The following is a 24159-nucleotide window of genomic DNA, read 5'->3' on the forward strand; positions in this document are numbered from 1 at the left end:
GGGACCAGCCAGAAATGAACACGAGGCTTGGAGCCTCAGCCAGAGACTACAGCTGATTCATTTGGACCTTCCACAGCCTTAACCATAAAATACAAACTCAAGATCACTAGCTTCCTAGAACTGAGATCAAATACGTAGCCTTCTTGTTTTCGAAACAAATGTGCAGCTTAGACTTGAGGACACATGATATTTGGTGACATAGGATGGAGGGAGCAGACCAGGAATGGAGGATGTGGGTTTTTAGTTAACGACTGAGAGCCACGGTCACCTCACATCTGACTTTCATGCAGCGAAACGCTTCAGAGCGCTGTGGGCACAGTGACACCGCCACCACCACACTGAATAAGAAGGGAATCCCGGTCCCCTCACAGGAAAGCAGATTTAGAAAACCATCTAAAATGGTCTTCTGCTCACGCCGGAGTCTCTTACAAACGTGCGGGTACTGGGGCGCCTGGGTGGCTCGGCTTCTGCTCAGGTCATGATCTCGCGGATCGTGAGTTCAAGCCTCGTGTTGGACTCTGTGCTGACGGCTCGGAGCCCGGAGCCTGCTTCCGATTCTGTGTCTCCCTCTCTCTCTGCCCCTCCCCTACTTGTGCTCTGTCATTCTCTGTCTCTCAAAAATAAACATTAAAAAAAAATAAACGTGTGTGTACTGTGTTTGTGTCACAGCCTTTTAGTTGGACCTGTATAAACAAAGGTGACAGAACTTGGTGTGTAGTATATGGGCCAGGGAACACGTATGAGACCGCTCGAATGCCAGTTCCTACTGGAACGTTGGCTGTGCCCTTGAACAGTATGGATCTAAAATCTTACCTGCGGCCAGATCTCCATAGTTCCACATAAAGGCAAGAGAAGTGTTTGGTTTTAGTGTTCTGTCCTTGAAAAATTAAAAGGTAAATCCAGTAGTGGCCGCTGTCTAGAAGCTTGGGTTCTAATCTTGACTGAGTGGTGACCTTCCTAGGCAGGTGTTTTACCTCTGCTATGCTTAAGTGTTCCTTTATATTTGATCATTATGTGTGAGCATATTTGGAATTAAGGTTTTATTAAATCAAATCATATTGTTGAGAGATACGCGTTTAAGTTTTGTGAAGAGAAAACAAAACCTACAGGAGGCCTAATAGGAAGGGATTTTCACACTGTATTTTGCTTTCTCTATGATTCCTTAGATCAGAATGTTAACTTAGATTTAATTGTAGTTATTCTGTTTTTTCTACATTGTCAGATTAGGGTTTTGTAGGTTTCTAAGTTATGATACTGGTTTTGGTCTTTTTCTGTTATAGAAATTCTCAAATATAAAAAAGGAGAGAGAGAAGTATGATAAATCTAATATGTCCATCTCTCAACTTCAAAAATTATCTCTACACAGCCAATCTTGTTTCATATGTACATGTATGAATAGGTATATGTAGATATATATACCTGTATCTATATATACATTTACTGTATTCCCTTCTCCATTTACTTGGAAGCAGCTCTTGGGGCACCTGGCTGACTCAGTTGGCAGAGCATCTAACTCTCAATCCCTAGATTGTGAGTTTGAGCCCCATGTTGGGTGCAGAGATTACTTAAAAAAATTCTATATATCATATCGTATTATTTATAAATATAAGAATTCTTTCTTAAAAAGACAACTGCAATACCATTCTTCCATTAAAAAACTTCCTGAACATCATTAAGTATTCAACCAGTCTTTATATTTCTCAGCTAACTCATAATTGTTTTTCCAGTTTGTTTTTTCAAGACATAGGCTAGAATGTTGAATTAGGATCTAAAGAAGAGTGATTAGTTAATGTGTCTCTTTTTTTTTTTATTTTATTATTATTATTTTTTTAATGTTTTATTTATTTCTAGGAGAGAGAGAGAGAGAGAGACAGCGTGAGCAGGGAGGGTCAGAGAGAGAGGGAGTCACAGACTGAAACAGGCTCCAGGCTCTGAGCTGGCAGTCAGCACAGAGCCCGACGCGGGGCCTGAACCCACGAACCGCGAGATCATGACCTAAGCGAAAGTCGGACGCTTAACCGACTAAGCCACCCAGGTGCCCCTAATGTGTCTCTTAAGACTGTTTTATCTATAGGTGATCCTTCCTTCCGTTTATTTTTCCTTGCAGTTTTAGTCAATCTGGATCATTTGTTGTACAGTTTCTCATAGTCTGGATTTTGCTGATTGTATCCATGTGGTGTCATTTAACATGTTCCTCAGTCCCTTTTACTTTTTATGAGTTGGTTTTTAGATCTACAGGCTTGATCAGATTAAGGTTCAAGTTTTCTTCTTTTTCTTTTTTTTGTTAAACATTTTTTAATGTTTATTTACTTTTGAAGGAGAGAGAGAAAGTGTGAGCAGGGGAAGGGCAAGAGAGAGAGAGAAGGAAACACGGAATCTGGAGCAGCCTTCAGGCTCTGAGCTATCAATACAGAGCCCAGCATGGGGCTTGAACCCACCAGCTATGAGATCATGACCTGAGCCGAAGTCAGATGCTTAACCTAGGCACCCCGGGTTCAGTTTTCTTGTGGGTGTGAGGCAAGACTATTTGGTATAGTGTTGGTTGTTTCTTTTTTGGTACTGTTCATCAGCCATTGAGAATCTTTGCCTGTATCAGTTCATTAGGCTTTGCAAAATGATATCTAATGTTCTAATTTCTTCTTCAACTATTAGCTGGAATACCTCTAAAAAAGAAATTTCCCCTCAACGAGTATTTAGTTTCTTTAAGCTATAGATCTGATAGGAATGGCTAAATGCTTGAATCTTAGCTTTCACTTACCAGTTTTCTAAAGAATGAGTTGGTACTCTTAGCAAGCTCTAAAGGTGACCAGTGGCTTTCAGCATATTTGATGTGTTTTAGTCCACTAATGCTGTTAATCCTCATTGATACTGAATTGCTCTATCTTTGTCCATTAGGAACTTATCAGGCTGGCTCCTGAGTCTTTTTGACACAGCCCTGGTAGCCTTTGATAGCTTCCTTGCTTTTCATTATGACAACAAGTTCTAGATTTATGCATTTCCTGTTCTCTTTCCTTTTAGCAGGAAATATCTGAAAACCACAGTGGGCTGTCAGTACTAAGTTAAACACAGGTTAGAATATTGAAGTAGTGTTTTGAAAAGAACTTCCTGCCCTCAAGGGGTTTATAGTCTCTAAAGTTTTTATTTTTTTAATCCATTTTATTTATTTGTATACATTTTTTTGATGTGATAAAAATAGGATTTTGATTTCTTCTTACGTGATGAAAGCAAGTTATTGATTTCATTGTATAACAGGTGAAATCATGTCGCAAAGTGAGATGAATGCCTAAAATAAGTTACGTTTTATAACTTAAGAAAATCTGTGTAATACAAAGGAATAAAGTGAACTTAAAAAGAAAGATAAAACCTTGAAATAACAGACATTTTACAAACGTGTTGCCCTGTAGGAAGAGTAGTTTGATTTTGCATAAATAGGTAACCATATAATTTACTGTCCAGACTGGGAGATGTGGGAGAGGGGCGTTATTAATAATTACTTGGAGAGAAACAGGTAAACGAGGACTTTCCCCAGCGAGGTAGAACATATGCTCACGCTATTTATAAACTCATTGACGATATCCGTAAGCCTCCTGAGATCAGGGATCATATCTGTTATGTTCACAGTTATGTCTGCGGCACCTCACACGTAGTTGGTGCTCGGTAAATATTGGTTGACTCTTAGTGAAAGCCTGCTCTTATTTGGAGGGTTGGTGCAGATTTTAAGCGTCTGTTACGCTTAGTTAAATTATGATTCCACTTTTTTTCCAACTTTCTCTCATAAACACTTGCATCTGAATGATCCTACACACTGATCTGAATGGATATGATGAATTCATTCATTTATTTACTTAATTTTTTTTTAATGTTTATTTATTTTTGAGAGAGGGGATGGGAGGGGCAGAGAGAGAGAGAGAGACAGAGAGAGGGAGACACAGAATCTGAAGCAGGCTCCAGGCTCTGAGCTGTCAGCACAGAGCCCGACGCAGGGCTCAAACTCACGAACCGCAAGGTCATGACCTGAGCCGAAGTCGGACGCTTAAACGACTGAGCCACCCAGGCGCCCCGAATTCATTTATTTTTTAAGTTGAGAATTAGTTGTTTTATTATAAAAACAATACGTGTTCATTATAAAAAATTAGAAAGTCTGGATAATCTCATCTTCACCACCTCTCCCCTCTACTTAAAAAAAAAAAAAAAGAGTCCTCTATCTTCTGGTTGGATTTTAAAGGGGGAAAAGAGCATAGCAGTTATATATTCAGCTAGCCCTTGCCCTTTCAGAATCCCTCTGACTCACCTTCTAGCCAGTGGGCCTTGGTTTTTTCCATTTATAAAAGAGACAAGTACTTATCTGACAGGAACTTTGTTGAGTCTTAGATAAATGTGGCTTTCTAGTGGGGACGAGCCGAGGAAGGAGGGAGCGATTACTTGAACAGTGGTCCTGCAACCAGAACTATCTTCAGTCTCTAGTTTCTGAGACAAGATTGCCAAAGGTAGTGACAGAAGATTTGCGTTACTGTGAAGAACTTGGGTGAAAAGTCTTCTATTGTGCTAAAGGAAGTCTGTGTGGAGTCAGAGTCCACATCAACTAACTAAAATCTTTCCTTCGACATCAACAGATGAAGGGGAATTACATTCAATCGTGTGTCCTCAGGCCTCTGACTGGGCAACCTGCTTGGTCAGGTCTTGACCGCCGGAGACAAAAGTTACTTAAAAAACAACACAAGCAAACAAATACAGATTTATTCAGTTTTTTATCGCATCTATTTATAGTACATATATGGTGAAGAGCTGCGGTTTTCTGTAGGTTAAGAAACATTGTATAAAAATCACACACACACACACACACACACACACACACACACACACCACGAATGTTCCTTCCACCTACTCGTTTGGCTGCAGAGCCAGGACTCAGTTCATTTCCTCTTTGAGCTCGGAGGCCTTTGCTGTTCATTGGCTCGGTTTTTTNCTGTAGGTTAAGAAACATTGTATAAAAATCACACACACACACACACACACACACACACACACACACACACACACCACGAATGTTCCTTCCACCTACTCGTTTGGCTGCAGAGCCAGGACTCAGTTCATTTCCTCTTTGAGCTCGGAGGCCTTTGCTGTTCATTGGCTCGGTTTTTTGATATTCCAGCACAGTTAAAATAGAAATCTCTAAAGTGTGTGTTGTTAGCAGTTAATCTTCTTTTATACCTTAAAAGTAACTTCTCTGGAGCTTAAGAGCAAATAGTGCCTTAAAAAGGGGGCTTCCTTTGGAAACTTGGCTATTAGGGATGTTCGTCCTTCTGAAACCTGTGCAGTCATTCCCAGTTCAATGTCAGAATCATATTTTGGGACAAGGTCATTAAGAATTCTACGTGGAGAAATAACTTCTGTGTGATGCTGACGGGTTTTTTCCCTCCTCACAAGCAGATTGTTAAAGCACTACATGTTCTGTAGTTTAGCCTGGAATTAAAATTTTAGTATTACATCACCAGTAACTAACGGAAGTGTGTGTGTGTGTGTGTGTGTGTGTGTGTGTGTGTGTGTGTGTATGTTCATAAGGATTGGGTCTTTCTTAACCTGAAGAGTCTTGGTGTGTTGATGAAGCATGAAGATGTATTGAAAAATCTCCCCCTCTGCTTTTACCTTTTATCTGGCATTTATGTCATTTAATGAAAAAAAAAATCTTGCTCGAAAGTTGCAGGTCCCTTGAGGGCAACAAACACGACACTCAAAATGAAACTAGGTTACTGTTTCTGCCCCGTGCAGTGGTTTGTATCAAAAGATGTTTTGGTCTTAACTTTGAGATCATCCCTGATTCTTTGAAGTGGTCGTATTTTAACTTGGAGCGCTTTGAAATTTCAGACTTTCAAGCGAGCCTAAAAATGTTTTAATATTTTCTTATGTGGTCCTTGTACACAAGTTTATAGAAGGCTCATCTCCAGACATCATAGTTCTCCCAGAGGAGCGAAAGGAGACAATACTTAAGACTTGAGGAAGGAGGGAAGGCTGACCTTGCCTTAGGAGGGGGCTCCATTGGGTTTTGGTGGTTATGTTATAGATGCCCTTGGCGCTTAGCTGCCTGGACTTTCGTGGTTTCATATTTTGAGTTTGCCTTTCAGCGTTGGAACCATCTTGTTGATGGCATAACCGAGAGACCTGGGCCCTTTTCACTCACTGTTTACTGTTACTGCTTTTTATAACGTGCCGTCTTTTTTTCTTTTGGCTGATACATTCTGAAGCGAGGTGGAGCTTAAGATTGAGGCTTTAGCACATTTTTCTCCTAAATACGATTTTTGAAAGCTTTAACGAACTCCCCTCCCACTCGAATGAATTGCAAAATGTTCTCTTGTAATAGAGCCTTTGTGGTAAGAGGTGTTCCTTCCCACTAGCGTTCGGGCACACTCAGGTCTCCCCCACCTTTAAAAACCCGAGTCTGACCATCTCCCTGCTCTGACTCCCACCCCAGCTTCCGTGCCCTCCGCATCACACCTTCGCAGGCTGGTTGGGGAGGCCCCAGGGCTGGAGGGTGGCTGGGGGGGTGGGTGGAGGGAAGAGTTCCAGAACCCAGCCCAAGCCTCAGCCCTGAGCCAGTGTACTCATTAACCCAAGACTGCTGTTTGCCCAGGGAGGAGGAGGCTCGCGGAAGGACAGGGGGCCCTTCAGGTTAGGGAATGATTCAGCCACCAGATTCGGTGGTCAGTTTCCTCTCTAACTCAGTGTTTTCACAGCATTTGATACAGCTGACCAGTTCTTTCTTGAGAAAAATGTGTTTATCACATGGCTTCTGTGCTGGGTATAGTGTTTCCTTTTACCTCCAGGTGAATTTCTCCTCTTTTGTTTGTTGGCTTTCTCCTCTGCCCTGAGGTGCCCTGGTGCTTTCTTTTGTCCATTTGTCCTGTCTTCCCAGCCCCCAAATTTAAATTTTTTCTGTATGCTGATGGCACCCAAATATTTAGCTCCTGGCCTAACCACCCCCAACCACCACGTCCACACTCGACTTCTGTCCTTAGGTGCCTAATTTGCATCTTAAACACGACTGTATCAAGTAGGATGCTTTGGGTGTCACCTGATAGAAAATCTAAATCAAAGTGACTTTAAATGTGACATCATCGCATTCTTTCCACCTTTTCGCTCTGCCATCTTGGAAATGTCTCTGTGCCTTATCCATCTCCCGTCCTGGGTGCAAGATGGGCACGTCCGTTGCAGGCATTATATCCAGACAAGACGACATTCAGCAGGTGGTGGTTAATACTTTCTTATGCTTTTCCTTTTCTTTCTTTCTTCCTTTTCTTTTTTTTAAGAGTTTGGCAGTCTTTCTCAGAAGCCTCCCAGTTGGCTTCCACTTAAATTTCACTAGTCAAAACCTGGTCATGAGGGCCCGCCTCAAAACCAATCACTGGCAGTGGGAATAGGGACATAAAAGCATTTTTTAGACAAACTAGAATGAATAGGTATACTAGAAGTAGTAGTGATAGAGTATAAATCCAGGAGAAGTGATGGGGCTGGGGAATTTCAGAGAGAATAAGTGGAGCTTGAACTGAATATTAAAAAATCAGCAAGATTCAGTCGTTAGGGAGAGAGATAAGGCGTTCTTGGCTGCTGGGGCAGGAGACGCTGATGACTGGCATAGAGGACTTCTACGATGCTCAGGGAACATTGAACCCTAAAGCTGATGCATCGGGTTTGTGGAGGGAAATGAGATTAGAGCAGTAAGGTGAGGGGTCCAATCTGGAAGGAAGTTTGGACTTAAGTTTTTGGCAGTGGTTGCCATCATTGTAAAGGAATTTTAGCAATATTTCACAATAACTTCTCTAGTTATGTGTGAAAGAGTACTCTTTGAATCTGAGGCCGATTGTCTTATTTATATTTCTTGTTTTGCCTCTCCCCACCTGTGTTTTCCTATTAGCTGTAAGAATGGAAATTCAGATTGTCTAAATCATCTTTGATCGTGTTCTTTCTTTATCCATCACACCTAAGAGGCACACTCTGTTGATTTCTCCCTTTTCGGCCCTCTCTGCCACCGTCAGGCATGCATGTATTTCTCAGCTCTGCCATCAGAACCCTACATTTTCTGTCCCTGACTTGTATTTACAACTTTATCACCTCCTGGTCCCCAGCAAGACTCCTTTGGCGAGGCCTGTGTCTTCATCGCCCCCGGAATATACTATTCTTATTCCTGATGGCAGCTTTCCTTGCATAGTCCTCTCCTCCACCTGTCTTTTCATTTCCTCTCTGCCTTTTCATGCCCCTCTCGGTCATCAGGACCTAGCTTAGATCTCACACTCTGCCCAGGGCCTTCCATGGCCTGTGCATTCTATACCTTTCTTGCCCTTTTAATTACTTTTATGGCACCTTTAAAAGAAATAACCATGGGAGCACCTGAGTGGCTCAGTCAGTGAAGCATCTGACTCTTGATTTTGGTTCAGGGCGTGATCTCTGTGGATTTGTGGGTTCGAGCCCCACCTTGGGCTCTGTGCTGACAGCTCAGAGCCTGCTTGGGATTCTCTCTCTCTCCCTCTCTCTCTGCACCTCCCCCATGTTCATGCTCACTCTCGCTCTCTCTGTCTCAGAATAAGTAAACTTAAAAGAAAAACAAAAAAAATACCATGTGTTTTATTTGGCAATTGTGACTTATTTTTTGTGTATAGTTCTTACTCTTCAAACACATTTTAAGCTTGTGAAGGTTAAGACCAACACAGTAATTATTTGAAGGAATGAGCATATACATACCTTCTTACATTAGACTCTCGGTGCTTTGCATGTAGACGATAGAGCTCATGAGTGAAGAGTAGAGTGAGAATTGCATAGAAAATGCTTAGTGTATAAACCCTTTTGAACTATAAACGTTTGAACTATAAATATTTAAAAAAAAAAAAACGTAACTCAATGTGGTGAGGGTAAAACCCTGAACCCTAGACACCCACTTCTTCTCTGTACTTGGCTGTGCTTCCCCATAGGGAGGGGAGATCTGTTGGGTCAGTTGGCCAGCCTCCAATGTAGAGCATCTCTCCTGAGCAAAGCTGTGCTGTATGCGGCCTCTGCAGCAGCTGGACACTCTGCCTTTAATTTTGACACAGCCATGACATTGTTAACCTGGTTCTGTTTCACTCAGCCCACACCTTGTGTTGAAAGACGAACAAACTGAAAGGACCGTTAAAGTAAAGGGGAAAGGTAACAATGGCTTCTGGACTTCTGAGGTATCTAAGGCTTCATGGATTTCTTCTACATCTTATTGGACACATTGCCTTAAAGGCTTTCTTACCAAGGCAGAGGACTCAATAGAATCACCCACAGAAGGGCTTACGTGTGGTCATGTCTTTCTCCACCTTAAGAAAGTGTGGTGGACCCAGTTTTGGAAAAAAACGTTTTTGGAAAAAGCTAACCTCATACCATTAGGCCAGGTTGTGGGCTTGATCTCATTTTGTATCATACTTATTTCAAGACCATAGATACAATATATTCCCTTAACAAGTGTCCCCAACCTAAGATTCATAAGCTAATTTTAATGCTCAAAAATCAAATGGAAGTTACGGTAAAGCGGGACAGCCCAACCAAAAAATTACGATAGGCTCTTGTTTATATCTGGTTAGTAAGACATTTTTTTAAAAGTGTGATCTAAATGCAAATTCAGAGACACAGTATTTAAAAAGCAGTGCTCTGGGTGTTATATGGAAACCAACTTGACAATAAACTATTAAAAAAATAAATATAAATAAAAAGCAGTGCTCTGCGGGAACACAGCTGGGGAATTGGGGGCGGAGGGGGAGTGTATGATAGCACTTCTGTTGAAAAGGCTGGGAATGATGTGGCAGTGGGCGTCCAGATGCATTAGGCTAAAGGATGGAAACAAATATCAACACAAACAGTGAGTGTGAGTGTTGGTTAATTTCATAGCTGAGGAATCCGAGGGCCGGAAAGGCAAAGTAGCCTGCCCAGTGGTACAGAAGAGCCCCGTGGAGCCCAGCAGAGCCCTGGCTTCACTTCGCTTAGTCGCTCAGTCTCCTTTCACCCTGCTGTTAGAGCCCAGCTCTTAGCCTATGGCCCAGCCACTCATCCAGGAGTGTCCTTTTTATGTAAACTATCATGATTTTCAGATAATCTTAGTTTTTCAGACCACCTGGGAGAACCATTTGTGTCCAGGTAGCCTATTTCATTTTATTTATTGAGCTATAATTCATCTACCATATAACTTGCCATTTAAAAAGGTACAATTCAGGGGCGCCTGGGTGGCTCAGTCGGTTAAACGTCCGACTTTGGCTCAGGTCATGACCTCACAGTTCGTGGGTTCAAGTTCTGCGTCGGGCTCTGTGCTGACAGCCAGCTCAGAGCCTGAAGGTTGCTTCTAATTCTGCATCTCCTGCTCTCTCTGCTCCTCCTCCCCTGCTCGCACTTTGTCTCTCTCTCTGTCAAAGTAAATAAACATTTAAAAATAATTAAAAATATACAGTTCAGTGGTTTTTAGTATTTTCACAAGGTTGTGCAACCATCACTGATATCTAGTTCCAAAACATTTGCATCACCCAGAAAGAAACCCGGAACCCATGAGTCAGTCCTCCCTCCCCTCCCTGCCCCTCCCTCCCCCAGCTCCTGTCAGTCACTAATTGACTTTCTGTCTCCATGGATTTGCTTACTCTGACCATTTCATGTCAGCGGCATCTTATGGCGATCCCCTTTTGTGTGTGGCTCTCTTTCGCTTAGCATTACGTTCTCGGGATTCATCCACGTTGCACTATGTCTCGGTATTTCACTCCTTGTCTTGACTGATGACATTCCATTGTGCGGATGTACATCAGTTCACGTGTGTCTGGATCGTTTGAGCTTTGGGGCTATGCTGAGCAATGCTGTGAACGTTCACGGGCCAGTTTTTATATGAACACTGATTTTCAGTTCTCTTGAGCGCATACCTAAGAGCGAAATTGCTGGGTCATTTGGTGACTCTGGGTGTAGCTGTTTGAGGAACTGTCGCACGGGCTTCCAGCGTGGCGGGGGCTGTTTGTCCTCCTGGCCACGGCGCGTGACGCTGCCTTTCGCCCCACATCCGCACCAGCACTTGTTGCGTCTGGTGTTCTTGACTTTAGTCCTTTGGACAGGTGTGAGGTGACCGCTCGTTGTGGTTTTGACTTGCCTTTCCCTGACGATGCGCGATGGTGAGCGTCTGTTCTTTCCTGTGTCTGCTTAGCCTATTTCATTTTTTTTTTAGTTTTATTTATTTGTTTATAACGTTTTAGCTAACACACAGTGCAGTATTGGTTTCCAGAGTAGAATTCAGCGGTTCATCACTGACCTACAACGCCCAGCGCTCATCACAGCAGGTGCCCTCCTTGGCACCCATCCCTCATCTAGCCCATCCCCCCGCCCACCTTTCTGCACCAACCCATAGTTTGTTCTCCATCATTAAGAGCCTCTTGTGGTTTGTTTCCCTTCTCTCCCCGCCCTCTTCCATATGTTCATCTGTTTTGTTTCTTAAATTCCGCATATGAGTGAAATCCCATACTAGTTTTCTTTCTCCGATTGACTTATTTCACTTAGCATAATACATTCTAGCTCCATCCACATCACTGCAAATGGTAAGGTTTCCTTCCTTTTGACGGCTAATATTGCATCGTATGTGTATACCACATCTTCTTCATTCATCGGCCGGTGGACATCTGGACTCTCTCCATAGTTTGGTTCTTGTTGATAATTAGCCCGTTTCATTTTTAAAACTTACTTTCTCTTCCCCTTTCTCATCTTCATTACCTCATGGTCACTATGGAAAAATGTGCACCACAAACTCTAAAATTACATCTATCTCTACTCTGTCACCTGTAGTTTGTAACTTCTTTAAGGAGGAGTTTCTCAAATACGAAAGAGAAAAGGAGCAGCAGTGAAGCCCTCTCCCTCCATGTACTGAGAGCTCTGCATGTGCTATCTGATTAGGTAGGTGCGGGTGCCCTCCTCCTGGTCTTACTGGGGACGCAGTGAGATTGGCATCAGCAGTCTTGTCCAGAGTCCTATACCTGGCTAAGTAGTATATTGGGATTCATAGAAGATCTTGTATTCTACACTTAACGCTGTTACTCATCGTTCTTCTTTCATCTAGCTGTTAATTCATGTATGATGGTGGACATACCGTAGAGACTGAGAGAAAAGGTAGGAAGGGGAGAAAAAATTAATTTATAAACCTCGTCTATGTAGGTGTTACATATCAGGCAGAGTAAAATCTGCTCAATGATATGAGGTCTTAGCTTGGGATCTTTGGCTCTCTGGGGGCTCCATGGATGGGTTTCTGGAAATGGGAAAACTCCTTGACATGGCATCTGTGTTCATTTTTCTGGGGAAGAGTTTTAATTTTCCAGAGATCCTCAGAAGTTTGAAAATTGCTGCTAAGAGGAGCAACATACAGACTTGTGGAAAGGAAAGCACAGGCAGGATGAAACCATTTGTTTCTTCCCATCAGCCATGTTTTGGGTCAGTTGAGGTTGGGTTAAACCTTCCCGTCCATCATCAGATATTTTTGTGTTAGACTGTTTGTTTATACCTGTTTAAGACTGTTTATACCTTGGTTTAAGACTATTTCAGTGAAACTTTTTTTCCAAGTGTTAATTTTTGAAGTGTGAATAGTTCATTAGAAAACAGTAAAGGTCCTCTGTCTTTTGGTAAATTCCCACATTTCCTGATGTTGTTTACACATCTGGAATATTTATGATTTTTATTTCTGTAAAATATAGGAAGGTGATGAGGGCCTTTCTCCATTATTTTCATTTTCTGAGGGAGTTTTTCATTCAGGTTCACAAAAGTCTAGTCATCCATATAGACCTCTCATAATGGCTGACATTATAGGCAGCCATAGTGGGAACGAGAAAGATGTTTAGGGCCTTTAAGTCTCAGAATTTTATATAGATCAAGGTACTGGGGCACCTGGGTGGCTCAGTCAAGCATCTCAACCATTGATTTTGGCTCAGGTAATGATCTCACAGTTCACAACATTGAGCCCTGCGTTGGGCTCTGGACTGACAGCACAGAACCTGCTTGGGATTCTCTCTGCCTCTCTCTCTCCCCCAACCCCTCAAAAATAAATAGAAATAAACTTTTAAAAAAATGATCAGGGTACTCACACTGATAGCCATTTTGAACACGGACTAGTGCATTAACTAGCTTCATTCCATAAAGCAATTTTGGTCAAGGCTGGACTGAGACTTTCCAAGATTCTGTATCTTGTGGGTATGTTCTGGTTGTTCTTAAGGGCACAGGATTTTATTCAAGCATTCCTGCAGCCAGGACGTTGTCAGATTTTAATGGAAAAGACAGCAGTAATACAAAACTCGTGCTCTTCTTTTAAGAAGAACGCCTCTGTTTAAATTACATTCTCCTGTCTGTAGATGATGTGTGTGAATTGAATAACGAAAGGTGCTTTAAATATACTGTGTGACCATCCAGGCCCTGCAGTGTAGCCTGCTTGGTATTTGATTTCTTCCTTGGGCCTCAGGGCTTGTTGGTAAAAGTGAAGATTGCTTCAGCCACTGTGATGAGTAAAGCACATTGGTTTTTATTGTCTTGAATGGAAATGGGGAGACTGTGGGTGTTTGAAGGTAATTAGGGAGTCCCTTAGGAGGAGTACCTCTTCTTTGCCCTCTTCCTCCTGGCTTCTCCTGTGTATTATTGAGGACACACAATGGCGGTCTCATTCAAATGCAGGTGTAAAACACTGCAACCTGAAAGTGTGTTTTTGCAAAAGCTTTGCCTAAAACTAAGGTGACAGACATTTCTCAATTACATATCATAGAGATAATGGATTAGGTGGACTGCTTAAAAAAGAATCGACATGGGGCATCTTATTAGGTGAGATTACGTTAAAATTAGCTGTTGGGGCACCCAGGTGGCTCAGTCGATTAAGCGTCAGGCTCTTGGTTTCAGCTCAGGTCATAATCTCACGGTTCGTGAGTTCAAGCCCCACCTCAGGCTCTGCCCTGACAGTGTGTGTGGGTCTGCTTGGGATTCTCTCTCTCTCTCCATCTCTCTGCTCTTTCTTTGCTCGCTCTTAACATGCTCTCTCTCAAATAAACAAACATTTTAAAAAGTTTAAAGTTAGTTGTATTTTTCACCTGTGTTAAATACAGGCATTGAGAACACTTTAGAATATTGATCTAGGGGCGCCTGGGTGGCTCAGTCAGTTGGGCGTCAGACTTCGGCTCAGGGCATGATCTCACAGTCCATGGGTTCGAGCCCCGCGTTGGGCTCTGTGCTGACAGCTCAGAGCCTGGAGCCTACCTCGGATCCGGTGTCTCCATCTCTCTCTGTGCCCCTGTCCCACTCGCTCTCTGTCTCTTGTCTCTCAAAATAATGACGTAAATAACAAACCTAAAAAAAAAACAACAAACCATTGGTCTAAAATATGAGCCAGTAATCTGTGTCGTTTGAGCTTTTGCTGTTGTAAAGTTGAGTTTTACACGTTGTGTCGGCAGCTTTCCTAGTGCGTCCCACGTGTGTTCTGTGCTTACCCTTGGAAGTGGAGGACATTTATCATAGGCTACTGCTCTTGTGACTCGAAACTTCTTTCTCCTGTCAGTTTTGTATCTCTAACTCCCACCTTACACACCCAAGTTTAAGGTCTACAGATTTCTTCAGGTTTCATCGGCTGAAAACTTAACAGTTTTGTTGCAAGGAAATGAACCAAAATACACTTTAAATCTTTCCTTTGTTACCTGGGCCCCCGTGGGACACAGAGTGCAGATGAGGCGCCGTGAGACCTGAGATGTGGGAAGTGACCCAACACTCAGGGCCTCGCGCAGGGAGGTGGGCCTTCACTAGCCAAGGTTCCAACCCCGACCCTCAACTCCTGGTCTGACATTTTATTTTTTTGCTTTGTGTCATTAGATACATACATACATATATATATATATTTTGTTGTTGTTGTTGTTGTTCGAGGCCTCAATACATCTTCTGAGATGATTGTCGCAGCGTGCCAGGAGACGGCTGGGGACCTGGGGCCGGGAGTTAGAACACCCGAATCCCAGCCCTCATTCCATCTCGTATCCAGCGACGACAATGGGCCAGTCAGGAAGCTGAGCCTCAGCTGTGAAACAGGAACAGTGGTCCAAGTCATTGTGGGGCAGCGATGCTCAACTACGATAAACAAAACCCTCTGTGGTTTCATTCCTGTCTTTTTCATGTTGAATTGCTTGCGTGCAACTTGCCTACTTCCCTTCTGCATCCCTCTGACTTCTGCTTGTCCTTCAAAACCAGCTCCAGCCCTCCCTCATCTCGGAAACTTCCCCTAACAGGTCCACCCCCCTTGACACCAGTCAGTCACCTTTTCCCACACTGCCTCTGGACGTTACATGTATAGGTGAGCGTGTTTATTCAGGAAACACTTAGAATAGTGCTTACTGTGGCTAAGTCCTCTCGTACGCACTTATGTTTATTAATTCATTTAATCCCAGCAACATACCATGAGGTAGACACGGTTATTATCTTCGTTTTGCAGATGCAAAAAATGAGGCCTAGAGAGGTTAAGTAATTTGACCAGGGCCACTTGGCTCTGGAATGTGTCAGAGCCAGACTTCTAATGCTTTGGAGTTTGCGCTCTTAACCACGGGCTGTGCTGGCTTTTGCAGTTGTGCTTATCACACTCACGCTGTGCTGTGATCACTGGTTTTCATGCCCGTCTCCCTAGTTAGACCTTTGCACACCTCGATGGGTCTAGCTCCTGCAGCGCCTGACACGTAGTAGGCACTTACTGAATATTTCACGAACGTGTGGTATATATGCACCTTGTAAATCATCACACAAATGCAAATTATCACCACTACCATATGCATTTTGTAAATCAGGGAGTAGAACTTACCAAGCTTTCCAGTCTTGCAGTTTGGTCTTGGCTCCCACGTTGCAGGTCGGCAGACTGAGGGATACAGATGAGGAACATTTTTGAGGTTGACCGTACCAAACCTTGGGTTAGAAATGAACCGTAGTTTGGTCACACAGTCTCTGCCAAAATAGTATATAGCTTGTTTTCTATAAGAGAACAAGATCAGAGAGGTTTAAATGATTCTTACTGCACTTGTTAAAATTACTTAGCCGTTGAGGATCTGAGGTAGTCAGACTGGCAGTGTCCACCATAGGTATCTTGAAAGTTGTCTTCCTCTTAGAGATTATTTTTAAGAAAAAGACAAGGACAGGAGCACCTGGGTGGCCCAGTCAGTTAAGTGTCTCTTGATTTTTGGCTCAGGTCAGTATCTCACAATTTGTGAGATTGAGCCCCACGTCAGCCTCTGAGCTGACAGTGTGGAGCCTGCTTGGGATTCTCTCTTTCCCTCTCACTCTCTCCCGGTCTCTCTGCCTCTCTCTCTCTCTCCAAAACTAAATAAACATGCAAACAAAGAAAAAGGAAAAGACAAGGACATGGTGAGATTTCATTCATTTCAGACAGGTAGAGCCTCCTGTATTAAGACAAAAAAATAAGCTTTTAGTGTGGACATGAATTTTAAACTTTACTTATATTCCAGGTAGGGAGATTAAATATTTATTTCATAAGGAACACATTCTTGTAAAAACGTTTTTTAAATTGCAAGTCAGAATTTCAATTTTTATTTTTGTCAATACCGATATTTAGTAGAAGATGGTTTTTGCTTTTATTTTACCCTAATTCCTGGTATTATCTTTCCTACTCCTATTTTTCTACTTCAACTTTTTAACTTTTTTTAAAAAACTTATTCTGTCTTGCCTAGGTAATGTATAATAGAACATGCATATCTATACCTGCCATTCAGGCTTTTCTGAAATACACCATCCTTCACAGACTTTTCCAATTTCTCCAGCGAGATGTGATTTTTCACTCTTGTAACCTTTTCAGATTTCTGCTTTTTTAAAAAAAAACTGAAGTGTGTAGGGGCGCCTGGGTGGCTCAGTCGGTTGGGCATCCGACTTCAGCTCAGTTCGTGATCTTGCGGTCCGTGGGTTTGGGCCTTGCATCGGGCTCTGTGCTGTCAGCTGGCTCAGAGCCTGCAGCCTGTTTTGGATTCTGTGTCTCCCTCTCTCTCTGACCCTCCCCTGCTCATGCTGTCTCTCTCCCTCTCTCTCCTAGAAATAAATAAAAATATTTAAAAAAAAAAAAAATTTTTTTAAACTGGTGTCTACAGTAGTTGTTAAATCATTACTTGACTGTCCAAAGACTTTGAGATGGGTTGTTACTTGGCAGATGTGTCACTAACACACCTCCCTAATAAGAAAGAAGTGAGTGGCCTTCTATGAAAGCCACCGAGCTTTGAATAAAGTATCAGACACCTACTGTCACAGACCCAGTTGTCATCCTGTCCCTTCTTCCTAGTGGACTCTTTTTTTGGAGGGGGGGGAGAATTTGCCGATGCTCGTTTATCTTTCCCTCCTTGTTCCTTTCTATGTCTTGCTTGTTGTGGTTTTGGCTCTCCCCCAGGTTGGCGTATGCTCTGGAAACCTCCATTCAGCGGGGCCGCGGTTGGGCAACAGGTGGTTTGGCTTCGGACACAGGCTGGGGGAAGCAGTTCTGCAGGAGGAGGAAGCCCAGGTGGGAGAGGAATATGCTTTACAAAGGTGCCCTTTCGACTTGCAAAGACTCAGCCCAAATACACAGGAGGCGGATGTATAGACACCTATTTTAATAGGAAAACAAAAAAACCTGTTTGATTTGTCAAAACTGAACCATTAAAACTTTTCAGGGAACAAAGTGGTTTTTCTTTTAAAACTAAATGTAAATAAACGCTCTTGAAGACTCTGTAAACGTATTTTGTAATCCACTTGGAGGGGGGAAATGGCACTGAAAAACTTGCATTCTGGGAGTTGTACTTTACTATTTATAATATGCTATCACACTCTCTAGCTTTTCTTTTAAAAAGTGTGTTTTCTGGGGCGCCTGGGTGGCTTAGTCGGTTAAGCGTCCAACTTTCGCTTAGGTCATGATCTCACGGTTCGTGGGTTCAAGTCCCGCGTCAGGCTCTGTGCTGACAGCCAGCTCAGAGCCTGGAGCCTGTTTCCAATTCTGTGTCTCCGTCTCTCTCTGACCCTCCCCTGCTCAACGCTGTCTCTCTGTCTCCTAGAAATAAATAAAACATTAAAAAAAAAATTTTTTTTTTAAAGTGTGTTTTCTTCCCAGTAGCTGGTCAAGCTTGTAGAGTGCCAGGACTGCTTGCTTCTCCATGTGCTTACCCCTTAGCATACATACCACATTTTTGCCTAAGTTGTGTACGTTAATTATAGCGGGACACTAAGGAATGACCTGCTCTTGTCTGGAACTTAAGAAGCCGTAGAAAATGATCTCTAAGGGGGCGCCTGGGTGGCTCAGTGGGTTGAGTGTCCGACTTCGACTCAGGTCATGATCTCACGGTTCGTGGGTTCAAGCCCCGTGTTGGGCTCTGTGCTGACAGCTGGCTCAGGGCCTGGAGCCTGCTTCGGATTCTGTGTCTCCCTCTCTTTCTGACCCTCCCATGCTCATGCTGTCTTTTTCTCTCTCAGAAATAAATAAAAAACATTTTACAAAATTAGAAAATGATCTCCAAGAACTTGTGTTGTTTTAATACCAAAGAGATGAATTTAAACAGCTTTAAACATCAATGAGAGTTATTTCTTATTTGCTGTTTCAGTCTACTTTCAGGTTCTCAGAGCTCAGTCTGTTCTCCTGGAGACTATTCTTAAAAAAATGAAGTTAAGATGCTTTGTAAGAAGTAAGTCAGAACTGAGGATGCACAGGAAGAGTCGGATAACGAAACATGGAGCATTCTGTTTCCCTAATGAGCTGTTGGTTGTGCTCTCAGGAGATAGTGTAAATCTTCTGGAAAGAGAATAAAGGACGGTGATCGCCAAAATTGAGCTAAGGGTGAAGGTGCCAAAATCAAATGAAGCGAATAAAACGTGGGCCAAAAGCCCATGTGTGTTTCCGAGTGAACAGTTAAGACTGCGTCTTCCGCTGTGACCGCGTGGCTTACTGATGTTTCTGTGAGTTTCCCTGATTGTGACAGTGGAGAGATGCCACCGTCAGGTTCGCGTGGGAATGCGTTTATGCGTGCGTTATTTAAAATAGAATAAAGCGCTCTAACTCTCATTTCTTCAAAGAAGGAGTAGTCTTATTTCCTAACTTACCAAGTAAAGAATTGCCCTGTGAGTTAAGCCCTTTGTCTTTCCAACTTAACTTTTCACTTAGTAATTCCACTGTCCGTGCTGTCTAGCTGAGCACTGAAATAGACGGTCCGTGTAACACGGAGAAACGTACATGTGAAGAACTGCATTAGCAGGTCATTCCGCCGTAACAAATCACGGCCCACTCCCGGCAGCTTAAATCGGTGAAGGACTTCTCTGCCTCCACATGGCTGCGGTTTTAAATCAGCAGGGAAGCTCTGCTCCAATCACTCGGCGATGCAGGTTGATGGAGGAACCGTCTTCTCGTACATTACTGGTCACCACGCCTAAGAGGGAAGAGAGACCTGGAGGGTCTCCCGTTGGCAGTGAGATACAGCAGCACAGAAGGGATGCACGTGTCTTATGGCACACAATGGCCAGAGCTAGTCCCGCAGTCCTGCGTGGCTCTGGTAGGGGCAGGAATTCAGCCCTGCCAGGGAGGCAGCTGAAAATGCTTAATAAACAGCACTGTCGGTCATCAGCTACTCAGTCTGGTCTCTCTCAGAGGCAAAACACACTCACTTCCTCTGCACGGTGGGGACCCCCCCCCCAGAGTCCTAGCCAGTCATGGTGATGCGGTGGCGGGGGGCGGGGAGATTCCGGAGTCCATGTGCAAGAAAGAATTCTTGATGCAAAAAGGTGATCTGGGGACCTGTGAGCAGAAGGGGCTCCCTGGGGTTGGGAGGAGTGACCGGTTCTACACTGTGGACTTGGAGGCCTGGTGGGTAAGGGAGGACGGACATTTCCAAAAGGACTTGAATGGGCCGAAGAGGACCCCTGAGATACGGGGCCTTGCTGTCGTTGAGCTGAAGTTATTTTTCCCTCCAGCAAACGACTAACATCAAGACAGGAGGGAGTTTCTAGAGGACCATTATACTCTGTATTTGCCTCAAGTATTTGTCAGTGGGCTGCAGGTTGTAACGAATTTTCATTTTATCTGCATTTTCTTCCTGCCTTTGTTCCCTGCATCACTATAGACTGGAGTGTCACTATGGGATTCTGGAGGCTAGGCCATTGATAAGATTGCCTTTTTCTTGTAATTTTACTGAGAGACATTTGTAAACTGATGGAGACGCCTGTCCTGCCTGACTGTGACCTCTATCAGTTAACCATTTGTTTTTCCCTTTCCTTTGTTCTTGGGCAGCCGGGAGTGCCTGAGGAATGTCACACATGTCCCATGGGGAGAAGGGGGGGTAGTCCCCCCCCCCCACTGGGAGGAGGAAATGTAGCTTGTGCTTTGCCCTGAGCTTGCCTTTGGCTCCCTCATCAAGGGCATCAGGCTTAAAGTCCAGGGTCTCAGTGACTCAACGGTATGAAGATTGGTGGTCCCTTTGTGAGGAGGTGACACACAGTCGTTTCTACGTGGGATCCAGATGTTGCCTTTTCTTGATCCAGAGACCTTGTGAAAGAATCTAACAGATGATCACTGCCCTGACGTGCGACTCTCTACTGGACCCCATTTGAGCTGGGTGGGGGGCGCGGGGGGCGGGGAGAATAGGAGACCTGTAGCAGTCAGTTGACTGTAGCAACATCTAAACTCTCTGAGCAGTCGTTGAAAGGGCCTCCTCAGGACGGGGGAATGTTCTCGAATAGACTCTGATTTGGCTCCGCAGGAGCAACTTGCTCGCCTGTTCTTTCTTTGCTCCCTAGCTTCGTCCTCTTGGTCCTTTTTCTTCTTTTCCTATTTTCTTCTCAACTGTACGTGGAGTGGACTCATGAGGAAGATGCCGTCTCTTAGGGGAATGACCAGCTTTCTTGGACAGTCATTGTCTCTCTCTCGCTTTTTTTTTTTAATGTTTTATTTATTTCTGAGAGAGAGAGAAAGAGAGACAGCATGATCAGGGGAGGTTCAGAGAGAGAGGGAGACACAGATTCGAAGCAGGCTCCAGGCTCTGAGCTGGCTGTCAGCACAGAGCCCGACGCGGGCCTTGAACCCACGAACGGTGAGAGCATGACCTGAGCCGAAGTCAGATGCTTAACCTACTGAGCCACCCAGGTGCCCCAGTCATGGTCTCTTTTAACCTGGTCTAGAGGTTCTTTTGGCTGCATAACTCTTAAACGCTTAATTGGCTTTTTATTTATTTATTTCCAGTCAACCCCGGGGCTTAGCCACATCCACAGTTCTTTTCTGATCATACTTAAATTTGCTACAGAGCTCTGTCTTATTGGCCTCATTCTTCTGCCTTGACTTAATTTGGAGTCCAGGTACTTCTGCTATAATGCCACATACACCTGCCTAGGTTCTGCAGAACCATACATTAAAATGAATGAGGCTTATGGGAGAGATCAGTTTGGGGCAGACCGCTCAGAATCTGTGGAACCCTGTAACCAGTGTGCTCAAAAAGCCAACAATAATGAAAACACACGTATTATAATAAATATATCAAATACGTATTATAAACACACCTATACTAAATCTCCATGGGCATATGCACCCCGCGTCTGTCAGTCAAACCTTTACAGACTTAATCCCCTGGGGAGCGGTTTCCCCTTCCTGCAAGACTGGGTCTCGAAGACCTTCGCTCACAACAGAGACCAATTTCACGACAATCAGAATGTTGATGCAGGAGATGGGGTAGGCTCTGGCAATCAAATCAAAAAATTGAAACACAGGAAAGGAACATATATCTCAGCTTGACGGCATGTAAAGTGGGAAATTCGTGATTCCTACTCCTCACATTCAAGGAAGACACCAAGTAGGATACTCGGCTTTTTTCTTAACCTCTTCGTATGTTGCTAAGGGTCTCTTTTTAATGGTGAGAAAGCTTCTTGATCACTTTAAACAGTAACTCGCAGGGGGAAACACACCAAGAGACTGCTTTCCTCCTTGGTCTCGTTTGGAAAAGAGGTTCTGCTGGGCCCCGCCATAATCCATCGGGAGGTTTTAGCCCTAGTTCTGGGGCACTCTTTGACTCGATCCCACCTCAGGACCGAATTCTNTAACCCACCAAGCCACCCAGGCGCCCAGTCAGGGCCGAATTCTAATTGGCATTCATAGCTCAAAGACTTTCCTGTTTTTATGAAGCATCTGCTGCTTCTAACCAACAAATCGCTGACTTCCTGGACTCCTCTAATCCTGATTGTAAACCGATCGATTCTTTTCCGAACTCCTCCTTTTCGTGTAATGATTTGTCAAAGACAGCCAGTCGTAAGGGCACACTCTTAACAGTCCCGGGTTCCTGGTGGACCAAGGAGCTCTCCCTCTTCTGAGGTAAACAGGTGATAGTCTCACCAGTAATTTGACCACTGCGTCATAGGAGTTGCCGTCCTTCTTGCGTCCCCTGCCTTTCCTTGTCCCCTTTCACCAGCTCCTAAACTGTTGCCGTCGATTTTAATTTTTGTGGACGAGGCAGCAGCCCGCTTGTGTATTCCGTCCGTGTCAGCTAGGCCAGGCCAGATTATGCGGGCAGTAGCACTGAGCACCACGGGATCTCAGAGGTTTTAAAAAGACAGTCTGTGTAAAATTAAATAAAAAAAGAAAAAGAAACCCCCCCGTGTCGTGCGTATCCCGTAGCCCACTGTGGTCACTCGGGAACCCAGGTTGAGAGCAGTGAGAGCAGTTGTCATCTTGAGGATCCGTGGTCCCTGAGGCAGAGGGAAAAGAGGGGTGGGGTGTCTCCGTCAGCAAACCCCCTGTCCTGCCTGTCACTTCTGCGCCAGCACGATGTGGTCACAGCGCCCCACCCACCTACAGGGGAGGGGCGGGGTTAGAACCCGGGTCCTGCCACGCCTCCAAGGCCCAGGGCCCACAGGTCTTTGGGAAGAACACCGCAATGATGACCACAGAGGATTTCCCCCCAGTTATTTTTCTTTGTCTTCCTGGTTTTTGTTTCATTCTTAGCATTTGCTGGTTAAGTGAATTTTACTGTCTCTCCTCCCTTGCTTAATTTGAGATCATTCATGTGAGCAAGTTTAACGGTGTTTGTCGTAATTTACATTATTTCCATGGGTCAGGAGTTTGGACACTTGCGAAATAAAGCTGAGCAGACTTAAAAAGCTACTGGGATCTTCCTATGTAAATTATGAGGGGTGACGTTTTGATGTGGGCAAGAGATACGTGGTTTATAGGGACAGCTGAGTCTTCATTCTTTTAGAGTGTCACTTGCCCATGAGCCGTGGAGTCAGGCAGGCCTGGGTCAAACACTGCTCCCGTCATTTAATGGATATGTGATCTGAGACAAATTATCTAGCCTCTCAGAGGTGTAATTTCCTCATTTGTGAATATAAATACGTACAAATATATCTGTCCAGATGTCAGCTAAAACATGGTGGTCATCACCGGCCCTTTCTGAAATTCCCCTGAAATGAAAGTAAAAAATCACTTTTTGAAAAGCATAAATCCACAGGGTCAAAGAGAACAGAAGCCAGTAACAGAGGAATGACAGTCGTGGTTGTGAACTATGTATTATCGTCCTAATAACGTAAAAATAAATACTGATTTAGCAAAAAGGCTGTGACCCCAGCTGTTATCAGGAAGATGGAGGAAAGGTTGGGAGCAGTAAGGCAAGACAACTACAGTGAGAGGCAAATATATTTAGAAATAAATATATGTAGAAATATGGAAGTAAATACTNAGACCTTGCCGTGTATTTGCTTGGACAGCTATGTGTGATTTTCCTTTTTCTAGTGATTTGACAAAAAAACGAAAAATTAAAACTGAGTTTCAAACCCAACCTCCACATCTTGTGGTGGCTCTTAAGTGGAAATAATAATATGCACTTTTACCTGCCGGTGCACAGAGCAGGCATTCAGCAAATGCTAGTTTCCTTCCTTCTGTCAACGGGGCAGGGTATGTGTTTGCAGTAATATTCATGACTCAGAGATTAGGTGGTTGGCTAAACAGCAATGTGAGGTATGTCACAAAGCAAATTATGTGCCCTTCTAATTTTTTTTTAATGGATGGTCTTATTTTTCTTGGAACCATATCAACCTGATGGTTAGTGTTTCTTAGAATTTAGTCCTCTGTGCAGCCCACACGTGAAAAATCCCCCCGCCCCTTGAGCGTATCTAGTCTGTTCACCTAGAACAGAC

General features: G+C 43.8%; 1 protein-coding gene across 1 annotated transcript in view; it reads left to right on the forward strand.

Moving 5' to 3' along the window:
* The window catches only part of ZNF652 (zinc finger protein 652), a 54337-nt gene that overhangs the window by 14177 nt on the left and 16001 nt on the right, over positions 1 to 24159 (forward strand). The gene's annotated exons all lie outside the window — the stretch shown is intronic.

The sequence above is a fragment of the Crocuta crocuta genome, unplaced genomic scaffold (assembly GCF_008692635.1).
Source record: "Crocuta crocuta isolate KB4526 unplaced genomic scaffold, BGI_CrCroc_1.0 scaffold352, whole genome shotgun sequence".
Taxonomy (NCBI): domain Eukaryota; kingdom Metazoa; phylum Chordata; class Mammalia; order Carnivora; family Hyaenidae; genus Crocuta; species Crocuta crocuta.